Source organism: Balaenoptera borealis, assembly GCF_965194805.1.
Source record: "Balaenoptera borealis genome assembly, chromosome: 17".
Lineage (NCBI taxonomy): Eukaryota > Metazoa > Chordata > Mammalia > Artiodactyla > Balaenopteridae > Balaenoptera > Balaenoptera borealis.
In genome coordinates this window covers 75,760,668-75,772,072 of record NC_138876.1, presented here as the reverse complement: position 1 = coordinate 75,772,072, position 11,405 = coordinate 75,760,668, and the positions used below count along the sequence as shown (strand labels likewise).

At 48.9% G+C, this 11,405-nt stretch overlaps 1 protein-coding gene across 3 annotated transcripts in view; it reads left to right on the top strand.

Annotated features, from left to right (window-relative positions):
• Nucleotides 1-144: 144 nt before the first annotated feature.
• Nucleotides 145-11,405, top strand: part of CHD7 (chromodomain helicase DNA binding protein 7) — a 179,452-nt gene continuing 168,191 nt past the window's right edge. For all 3 annotated transcript variants that reach the window (XM_082363034.1, XM_082363033.1, XM_082363032.1), the window contains exon 1: nucleotides 145-482. The gene's annotated coding sequence lies outside the window, so the exon portion shown is untranslated. The remainder of the gene's footprint in view (nucleotides 483-11,405) is intronic.

Below are 11,405 nucleotides of genomic sequence, written 5' to 3'. Positions count from 1 at the left end.
CGCCTGACGTCAGGTGGCGGCGCGCGGGCGCGGGCGCGGCGAGGAGGGAGCCGGCGGCGGGCGCGCGCGGCCCCGCGGCCTCGGGCGCGCGCAGGCGTGCCGGGCGCGCGCAGGCGCTGGCGTGCTGGGGCCGCGGCGGCGGCGGCGGCGGCGGCGGCGGCGACGGCGGCGGCGACGGCGGCGGCGGCGGCGGCGGCGGCGGCGCGGGGGTTGAGCCGTGGTAGTGCGGACGCGCTCGTGCTCGGGAACTATCGGATTAAACTTGAATCGAGTGCAATTACACAAAGGAGCGCCGCTGAGGAGGCGGCCCGGGGACCCGGAGACCCTGAAACTCGTCAGAGCCGCGTTCGCCCCCGGCCAACTCCGCGCCCGAGGACTCAGCCCCCTGGCCGCGGCCGCCGAGCCAACTCCGGAGCCCGCTCTGCGTTTTGTTTCCCCCTCGGCACAGGGCAGCGGAGGAGCCCGCCCGCCCGCCCGACCCGGTAAGCGCGAGAGTTCGCCGGGCGCCCCCGGGAGGGGCGGCGGCGGCAGGAAATCGCTCCGGGCCGGGGCCGGGGCCGCGCGAGGAGTTGGGAGCGAGGAGTTGGGCGTGTGCGGGGCGAGGGACGAGGGCGGGCGGGGGCCGGGGCCGGCGCTGGAGCGCAGCGCCGCCCGGGCCGTGTCGCCGGCGTCGCCGCCCGCGGGGCCCGAACCCGCGCCCGGAGCGCCGCCCGGCGACCCAACTTTTGCCTGCGTCCGCGGGGCCGGCGGCGGCGGCGGCGCGCGGTCCGGCCGAGGGTCACTTCCTCGCATGTAAATGGCTTTTTGTTGTGCTGCCGGCGTGGGGGGGGACGGGGGACAGGAGGGAGCGTGTCTGCGCGCGGGGGAGCGCGAGCGCGTTTCCTCCCGCCGGCGCCGAGCACGAGTTGCCGGCTCCATTCGAAAGAAAAAGGAAGGAGGAAAAGTTGGGCTGCAACTCCAGTGCGAGTGGGCGATGGGCGCGCGGGCGCGGGGCGGCTGAGCAGCGGAGGCGGCGGCTCGGGGACGGCGGCGACCCCCGCCTCCAGCCCCCGCCCCCCGCCCCGGACCGACCACGCCGCGCTCGCCGGGAGCGGCGGCCGCACCGGCGCGAACAAAGTGCGTTCCTCCTGGCGCGGCGGCGCCGGCCCGCGCGGGGACGGCCACCGGGCGAGGTGGGTCGGCGGCGAGGAAAGTGCGCGGGGCGCCGCGTGGGGCGGGGGCGGCGCGAACACGCGGCGCGGGGGGCGTCCCGAGCCCTGCCTGTGCCGGCCGCGGGCGCGGAGTTGCGAGCCCGGAGCCGGGGGCTCCCGGGGCTCCCCGGCGGCTCCCAAGTGCGCGAGGAGGAGAAGAAAGGGAGCGGGGCCGGGGCGAGCGCGGGGAGGCGCGGCGCGGAGGGGACCCCACCTTGCCGAGCTGGCCGGGCCAACGGCGGCGGCGGCTGCATAATAGCGACTTTAAGCCCCCGGAGGCAACTCAGCTCCCCCATCCCCGAGCCCTCCGGGGGTCAACGCCGGGGGGGGTGTCACCAGGTGGCCCCCGAGGTGGCCCGGGTGCGCTCTGCCCCCGCCGAGATCCGCCGTTCGGGGCGTGAACGGCCGAGGTGGCTGGAGGCCAGGCGGTCAGCGGGCAGAGGAAGGAGGGCGGTGGGGGACGCGTTGTTTGTTTGGTTGGCACCGGGGGTGCGGGGGCGCGGGCACCCGGTGGGCTGCGGTGCGGGGCGGCCGCGTCGGCGCGGGGCGAGCGCGGCCGGGGGGCGGGGGGAGGGCGGCGGATCCCGGGCGCGGGGGGGCGGGGGGTCGGGAGGCTCCGGGGAAGGAGCCGCCGGCCCCGAGCAGCCATCATTACCGAGCCGCCTTTCTCCGGATGGCTGTGCCTCGAGGAGCCCCGCGCCGTGGGAGCGCACCCCGAACTCGCGGCCGCCCGCCCGCCCGCCGGCTTTGTGAGCGCCCCCGTCGAGCGGACGCGCGGGGAGTGCTCCTGCTACCCGGCGGCCGGTTTTCCTGGAGGTCACTTTTAGGCACTGTTCACGCCTCGATTTTAAACTAGTTTTTCTCCCCCTCTTCCGAACAGACAATGGACAAAAGAAAAGTAGCAACCCACATGGAGAGTTTCCTTTTGAATTGCTAGAATTAGATACACTACGAAGCTCTCCACTTGCTAAGTATACTTTTTAGTTTCCCATTGTATATTATCTGGCCATCGATTTAAATAACTTATCTTGAAATATGTCCATCCTCTGGGCTTGATTTCTGGGCTGTATTAAATATTTTAACTTGTTTCTAAAGGATTATGTGAAGGCCCTGATTTTTATTTTCTGAAAATTCTCATTTAAGCCGTCTTTGCAGTGGGCAGTACCTTTCAAAGAGGTTGAGTGTGTTTTCCCCCAATTCTCTCCCGATAAGGGGAGGGGGGAGTACTCACTAAAGGTAATAATCAAATAGAAAAAAACCAAAAAAAACAAAAAACCCCACAAAACTTATCCTTATTTCCTCACAGATCTAGTCTAACGATGGCAAAAAAAAAAAGAAAAAGAAAAAGAAAAAAAAATCGTAGTGCCTGTGATCTTAGCAGCATGGGAACCTGATTTATCCCAGTTGTAATTCCGTTTAGATTGTAGCAATGTGTAAGTAGTAGGTAATTTCTTATTTCAGAAATAACTTGAGCAGTGATTCTGCGAAGTTGAATCCGCCTCCCAGCCCCCAGAGTACATGTGTCGCGGAGTGTTTTTGTCTTGCTGTTGCACAACAGAAGCCCTCCAGTCTTTACCCTAAAATGGCAGCTTTCATTTGACTGGGGCCCATTCATTGACAGTGATAATAAAGAGGCTGAAAGCTAGATGCTTGGGGCGCGGAGCAGGACTGGGTTTGCCTTTCTAGGTGATGGTAAGTGGGAGACATTTTATGTCTTCCAGATTTGCTCACGAAAAGTTTGTTTTCCCTGAAAAATCTGTTCTGTGGAAAAAAGTTACAAGGTAAACAGAATTTGGAAGGGGAAAGCGACTTGCAGCAAATTTTAGAAACTAAGTTTTCTTGTTTTGCCAAATAGTGAAATTATGACATTTCCCCCCCCACACCCACCCTTTCGGTAACCAGATAAAGGGACGTGATGGATTTTTGTGAGGCTTGTAACAGGTGAATTTCATCACCATAACACTCAAGAATTGTTTTCTAGCACTATGGATTTTATTATTTATTGTCTGTTGATATTTTCTATTTTTTTCCTCTCTCTGTGCAAGCCTGTAAATTGAAGCCTGATGAATTTTGTTCTAGGTTTTTCAGGATTCAAATGAGTTTCTTGATAAGAAATGAATAATTATAATAAAGGGACTGGTATGTGAATTCCAAACTCTAATTATATTGGTTTAATCAATGAAATTATTTTTAAGTCAATTAAAAAAATGGCTTCCTTTTCTATATCTTAATTTTGAAAGTCAGGATAGAGAAATATAGGTCATTTATAGGTGACGGTGATGGTTACTCAAACATTATTTTCCTCTTTTGAGGAAAAAAACCAGCACTATTTTTTTCCCAAGTTGAGAATACCTAAGTTGAGTTTAAAATAGCAGGTCTAGTAACTTAATTTTGAAGCAGTACTTTCATAGATTCTCCTGTACTTGGTTTAGTTGTTAATCAGTTTGACTTACAGGACTATTTCCAAAACTTTTTTTCATGAGCATCTTACTTTTATTGAGTTAAAATGAATACCATGGGGAGTACCTTTATAAAACTGTATCAAAGAAATGTTACAACTTTTTCTTCATATAGGTGCAGTCAGTAATGTATTACCTATTGTATAGTTTTTAAGCAGTAAGGTCAAAAGTAAAAGAATATTTTCGTCTATGAGAAAATACAGTCAGAGTGCTTCTACGTACATGCCATGTAACCCGTAAGAGCAATTTCAGTGCCAAGTTTAGAGTAGTTATTTCAAACCTAGCCGAAGAGCATTTTATTCCCTGTGCTTAAGAAGTGTCACCATCCATTTGGTTACTTTTGATTCAGCAGTCACTGGCAAGCTTTCGGTGTGTAAAACGACAAATAAGAGGCGGTGCTTTCCCTCACAGAGTTTACCATCTACTAGGAGAGCGCGTTCCGTAGGTAACCAAGTGCTCATATTTTAACTTCTAAGATTAGCTTTGGAGGTGGTAGTTGTTGCCCATCTTTTATTATCCGTGTGTGGCCTTTCAGGTTTGATAGTAGTCACCATGGCCGTCTTACAGACATCTACTATAAATAAGGCATTGCAAGAATAAAAATGCTTAGTCAGGGCTGAGCAAAGTGTGTGGCTGCAAAAAAATGACCCTTAAAATTTCAGCTTTGTAATCAAGTGATTTGCTTCCAGTATTCAGATGCTTTCTACATGTAAACAAACCAGCCCTTAGATAGATGTCCGTCACGTAGCTAAATTCACTAAGGTAGATGGGGAAGGAACATCTGGGCTGATGATGGTGAGATGATGTCGGGAACATGATGGCCCTGTGTGACTCTTTAATTGTCTTGTTCATTCACACGGACACTTTTGTATATCTTTAAAAGAGTATTCTTTTTATGCCCTTTTAGAAATTCAGAATTTTGTATTGTTATATCTTATCAGGTTTCTAAAGCCATTATAGCTTTATCGGTTTGGGAGATAAAATTTTCCTTTTTCTCTGGAGATCTTCATTATTCTGTCCTAGTTTTTTTTTTTTTAAAGAAAACTTTGACATTCAAAGATGATGGATGATGTTAAAATATGAAAGAAATTGGGAGTAAATGATCACTTTTCTATTTCTATTACTTTTCTATTTTTCTACAAAAAATATGAAGATGTAATGATTTATTTTAATTTGGGTATTACTCAGTTGCAGTTATGGCAAAAGCCCATAGCTGATTATGGTGGTAGTTAAGAGCTGGGATGGTAATTAAAAACGTTAGTACCATTCTTTTATATTTTACTTTTACCAATATATCAAAATTCTTAAATGAAACCACACCTGTGTGATAAAAGTAATAAATAGAAACAGGAAATCATAATGATATTGTCAAGTAGAAATTCATCTTACAGTCATTAGTAAATCTTTGGATATTTAGAGCATGAGGACCTTGGAGAGCTAGTTGAACTTTCTCATTTTACCGATTAAGAAACTAAAGCCCAGAGAGATTAATTAGATTAATTAAAGGCGCTGTCTCTGGCTGGCCACCCAGTTATTGCAGAGCTGTCTTGGTCATGGTTGTCTTCCTGGTGCCTAGTTGGGTGCTCATGCAGGGGAGTGCCGGGCTGGTCTTTGTCGGATGACTGAGCTGCTCATGGAAGAGACTAGCTCTCCCTCGTATATTCTGACTCAAAAGTACCTTTTGGCTTAAGCATCCTATAGCCTGTGCTAACATAGCTCTTAAGGGTGTTCTTAAGCCAACAGTATTGTAGTTGCCTCTGTGTGGTGGTTTGGAGGTTTTTTTTTTGGGAGTGGGGAGCGGGGAGGTATGATTATCCATCTAGAGAAATGCAGAGAAAATTATCCCGAGATTTGATTATTGTTTTCATTATAGAAGCATGTATTCATTACCGTAACTAGGTTCCAGTACCTTTAACTAATGTTAGGTGACTGCAAACATGATTGTTTTCTCAGTGAAATATTTTTGGAGGTTTTTGTTTTGTTTTTATTTTGAAAAGTAAAAACTATCTTTTTAAAAATAAAAATAATGTAGAATAGTCATGAAGAAGCATTACTTGGTGGTAAGAGGCTGATTGGTCCCTGAGCTTGTTTTTGTTTGTGGCCATGTGGCATCAAAGACACTTTCTTCAGTGGTCCTTTTGACCTGATGCCACTGCTGTAGGTGCCAGGCTTGGCTCTAGTGGCGGGTGACGGGGCTGTGATCAGTTTTCCTGTTTCACGTGTTTTCTTGTTCATCGGCTCACGTGTCTGTTGGGTACCTGCTCCCTAAAAGGCGCTGCGCTCTGCCTGAGTTAGGAATACAGTGGTGCCAGGAGAAGACATAAAAGACCCACGCGAAACATAGAGCTACCGCGACGTCCCAGGTGCTGTGCGGTGGTCTGGGAGGAGGGAGAGTCACTTGTTAGGAGTGGCTTCAGCACTGCCATCCAAGTGATGGTAGGAGAAGGGGGCAGTGCTAGCCCACCTGGAGGGAGGCAGCGTGTCTGAGGTCCACCGAGAGCAGCTAGATGACACGCAAGAGGCGGGCACAGGCCAGCTTGGGCGGGGCTTCTTACAGGATATGGAATTTGGGATTTAAAAAAAAAGCAGCAGAGCCACTGGTGAGTGTTAAGCAGGGCTTGACATGAGCAGGCTTGCGTTTTGAAGACTGAATTGGTGGGTGGGGCAGAGGAGAGAGAATAGGCCGGGCACCGCGTCCTGCCTGCTATTGCTGTGGTCCATGGGGTGGGGAAGGACCAATGGTTTGGGCTAGACTGGTGGCCGTGGAGATGGAGAAGTGGGCCGGTTGGAGAAATATTTAGGAGGCTCAATGAACTGTACTTGAAGATAGATTTGTTCTCAGGGAGAGGAAGGTGTCAGGGGAATGTAGGTTCCAGTGTATTCCCTGCATGGCCGGCTGGCTGGTGATGCTGTTCACTGAGGCAGGGAGCACCTGATGAGGACCAGGTCTGAGGAGGCAGTTCATGAGTTCCTGAAGCATGTGACTGAGGTGGCCGACAATGGACCGTGAAACTGTTGCTTCAGCCTTCTTTCCATTGCTAGCGGCATTCTAAAACTTTCCAAAATAGTCTGCTAGCTTCCTCCCAAAGATGTCGGTGGATGGTGAGCCCACCAAGGATTGCTGGTGGTGTCAATGGAAGGGGAGAGAAGAGGGAAACTTTGTTATCTACCTTGATATGTGGCACTTTGTTTCTTACTTGCTTAATAGGAGTTTGCTTGCCCATACAAAGAAGAGGACCCTCCGGTAAGCAGACTTTGCCACATTTTGTTCTTGTGTACCTCCACATTCTGGAGGCCGCTTTCTGTTGCTAGTTATGTATTGGGACAAGGTCCTTGGACTCCCAGAAGACAGCTGGTGGGTCCCACTGTGCTCCTCATGGAGGAAACTGGTCGCATTTTAGGAGCCGGTTGTGGCCAAACATGGGTGTGGTGGAAATGAATACATAGATAATTGTGGAGGGAAATACCGTCCTTGGTCAGAACACTTACCTGTTTTTGGGGGGGAAGTATGTATAAACTAGCTTAATATATCTTAAAAGTAACTTTGTTCAATTATTATAAAAAGTGGATGATAGAGCGTGATTGGTTGCAAATGAGAGATGCTAATTGATAAATCCAGAAAAGCTTCCAAGTTGCTGACTTTAATATAATTTGAGAAAAAGTATGAAAACCCTGAATATTTATCTTTTTTTTTTTTTTTTTAAGAATAAACAGTCAATTTTATTGGGCTCAGACTAAGAATCCATGGGTCTTGAGAACCTCTGTGAATTTGTCCATTTTCTTCTCTGTGTTCTTTTCGGCCTGCTTCCGTAGCCTCATGAGCTGCTTCTTTTTCCGGTAGTGGATCTTGGCCTTCTCCTTTCTCTTCTCCTCCAGTGTAGCCGTTACCGCCTGGTACTTCCAGCCAACCTCATGAGCCAGGCGCCCTAGGTAGGCAAACTGGGGGGGAGAGGGAGAAACGAAGCTGTAAGGAAACGAGGCCAGGGTGACTAGGGGAGGGGCGGTGAGGGTCCCAGTCCAGCCATACAACTTTGCAGCAAGCCTGCGCTCAAGAGGCACAGCCACCCCTGGCAGGGCTCTCTGCTCCTCCTGGCATCAGCCGAGCCATTGGCATTATCGGCACTGCCCACAGTGGCATCCGCAGACCATTGTGAGAAAAAGCCATCAACTGCTGAACATTTATCTTGAAACAGTTTTTTTGTTTGTTTGTTTTGTTTTTTGTATTTTTGTTTCCCCAGTTTGTATAGTAACGATGTTACCAGTTCATTTATTTTTAAATCTTTTAAAAAATTTTATTTATTTTATCTATTTTTGGCTGTGTTGGGTCTTCGTTGCTGCACGCGGGCTTTTCTCTAGCTGCGGCGAGTGGGGGGCTACTCTTCGTTGCGGTGCGCGGGCTTCTCATTGCGGTGGCTTCTCTTGTTGTAGAACATGGGCTCTGGAGTGCAGGCTCAGTAGTTGTGGCTCGCGGGCTCTAGAGCACAGGCTCAGTAGTTGTGGCGCGTGGGCTTAGTTGCTCCGCAGCCTGTGGGATCTTCCCAGACCAGGGCCCGAACCCGTGTCCCCTGCATTGGCAGGCAGATTCTTAATCACTGCGCCACCAGGGAAGCCCTACCCGTTTATTTTTATTATAGGTCAGACATTGATCATCGTGTGCAGGGAGATCCTTCGTGGGACTCGCTGTCTTTGGTTGGGTTTCTATTTCAAAGGTGCTCTGTTTGACATTGGTCCTCATAGGCCTTTTTGGTGCCATTGTGACTTGATCAAGTCCACCAGGGCCCTCCCTGACTTCCTCAGGGTGGGCACGATTGTGTGGCTTTGCAGATTTTTCAGGAGCTTACATTAGCTGTAGGGGCATGCTACATCTGAAAGTTTTACTCTCACTTCTAGTGGTTTTGAGGGATTATTTGGATACGTTTAAAATTTAGGGGTAGTAATGTTCGCATGTGGTGACATAGTAGAAAAGCTGGGTGTGCTGAGTTCAGGTGGACTCGTGTCAGCTGCTCTGTGGCAGTTTTTTATTTCTAACACGATTTCTTCAACTGGTTAGTTTAAAATTTTTCAGTAGCCTTTAAAAATTCTCTTGTTTGGTCCCATCAACAGCGTATTCTATGGTTTAAGAAATCGTTGCCTTCTTAGGGGTGTAGACACTATACTGAATGCTGCATGCAGGTTCCTATGTTGTGGGTTCTAGTGGCAGGATAAAGAGGATGTTTATCCCTCCCCACTGCCTGTATCTCCTCATCATGGGGGTGGGCAGAGAGCCACTGTCACAGAGCAGGGGGCGCACGGGGCCTGGCCTGCCACACCAAGCCTCTGTGCAGGGAAAGGCAGGGAGGTAGACATGAGTGTAGTTTTGACATGTCGCGGACTGTCCTTGGTATCCTCCACTTACAGGTCAGAGATTTCTACACCGTATTTGTGGTTTATCTAATAAAAGGGTACATGGTACCTCAGTAATTAATTTGCCCCTAGTTCTGCGGCAAGTTAGAGACTGCTTTAAATGATTAAAGAGTCCACTTTGTTCTCTTTTTGTCCTTCTGAAAGAAACCATGAACACTTTTAGAGTCGGTTCTGTTGATATTTAAAACATAATTAGCAAATGTACGTATTATTTTAACACACATAAAAAAAAAAAAAGATGATCTTTACCGTGGTACTAAGCCAGCAAATAGCAAGAAGCCCCTTGTAGAATTATAAGCCTGCTTTTGGTTTCCAAGGCAGTGTCTGTCACGGCACTAGGTGAATAATAAAATCAATTTGAGCACAGGTGTCTAATCAAACATATGCCTTACTTGGTGATGTATTTTAAAGTGAATGGGTCTAGAAATTACTTTGTTTATGGGTGGGACTAATAATGTAACTGTTAAGCCTGCATCTTCAAGGTGAACTTTTTTTTTTTTTTAAACATCTTTATCACAGTGTTTTATGTTCTTGTATACTTGACCTTGTTTGTGCTTGAAATTTTGCTTTGGCCAATTGCAGCTGTATTGATCTTGTCAGAAAAATCATGCAGACTCATCTTGAGAATGTAAAAATCTTGATTACATTAGGAAATTGTTTATTTTCTCTGTAAGGTATGTGTTCAACTAAAACAGTGCAGAAATAACACAGTAACATTAAAGATAACAGTAACAACCATAACAACTAGCTAGCACTTAGTTATTGAGCATTTCCAGCCAGGTAGGCATTATGCTAAGTGTTTTAATGATCGTTTCATGTACTCATCAGAACAACTTTAGGAAATAGGTAGAATTTTTATCCCCATTTTACAGATTTGGAAACTTGGGCTGAGAGGTAAAATTGCCCAGGGCCACACAACTCTAGCAAGTGCCGGAGGATTTTGAATCCAGGTTGGATTCAAATCTGCATGCGTGACCAGTCTCCAGAATCTGCATGCGTGACCGTGGTCCACTGTCACGTGAACCAACCCCAAGGCTTATATCACTGCTGTCTTAATAGGTAAAGGTCCATTAAAAATACCAGCAATGCCCTGTAATCCTATGTCATGCCCGCTTGCTATATCCTGTCAGCCCAGGGTTTTCTGTCCACACTTTCTCTTTTTGTGCCTACTGTACTCATGGGCGGGCATACATCTTGGGATATCTTGACCCCTAAGACAATCGGGTTCCATGCCTTTCACCCTAATGCCCTTCCTCTCCCACGGAGATGAGGAGAGCAGTTGTTCTTGTGGAGGTTTTATTCCGTGGTAGATGAGAACTTGAGTTGTGGCGTCAGAAGGATCAGCTAGTGAATCAAAAAAATAGGAGCAATAATACTCTCAACCAGCCAGGGTTACTAACGGCGGAAGACTGCATGAGGTATTACATCTACAGCACTTGGTATAGCGTAGGGCATATTTATTGAGTAGTTACTAGTATCTAGTATCATTAGCTCACTGGCAGTCACTGAACTTATCTAACCATGCGTCCTGGTTTTAATTTACAAAGTCCCCGGACCCTAAATCGTGACCGGCCGGGCACGAGAGGCCTGCAGTGGGTCCTGGCTGCACGGTTTTCACCTTTCCTCGGAAGTCGACATCAGAATTAACACGGGTGTGTGCCTGCATCCAGGCACAGAACTAGATGTTATTCACCTGGTCCTCTCATTGGCTACGCAGAGGTGGCTCGGGTACCCCAGACACTAGAAATGGCACATTTGAAGGAGCAGTCGCTCTCTGGCTACAGAGCTACTCGTCTGCTGGCTGAGCTGCGGCGCTCTCACCAGGGATCCCGTCAGTCCTTCTTTTCCCCAAACCTGCAGTTCTCCAAAGTCGCTGGGAGATGTTAGCCTGGATAAACAGTGGTGGGCATAATCCATCCGTTCTGGAGCGTTAGAACCTTCCAGTATAGACTGGAGAGGTACACGGTGTTCTCAAAATCTGTAACTCTAGGTCCTCAAGTCTCTGAACGTTGGGGGCCAGTCCTTTTCCTCCAAATTCTGTGTCTTGCTTAAGGAACAGACAAGAAGCGATCTAAAATGGGTAGATTTGGGATGGGGTCTGGCATAGGAGTAGCAAGGAGAAAGCGAGAAGGTTCCCTGCCTCTGGAAAGGTGAGGCTCTGGGGCAGCTTCCTTGGAATCTCGCTGCTCTCCAGATTGGCATGACAGTGGGAGAGATGGAACGTAGACAGCTTTTGTTTTGTTTTATCCTATTTTATTTTCACTGAAAAGAGACTCTAAAGGGAAAATGAAATGCGGCAGAGTAGAAACAGTTGACAGACATGATCCTGTGGAGGTTCCCCGTATTCTTCCGT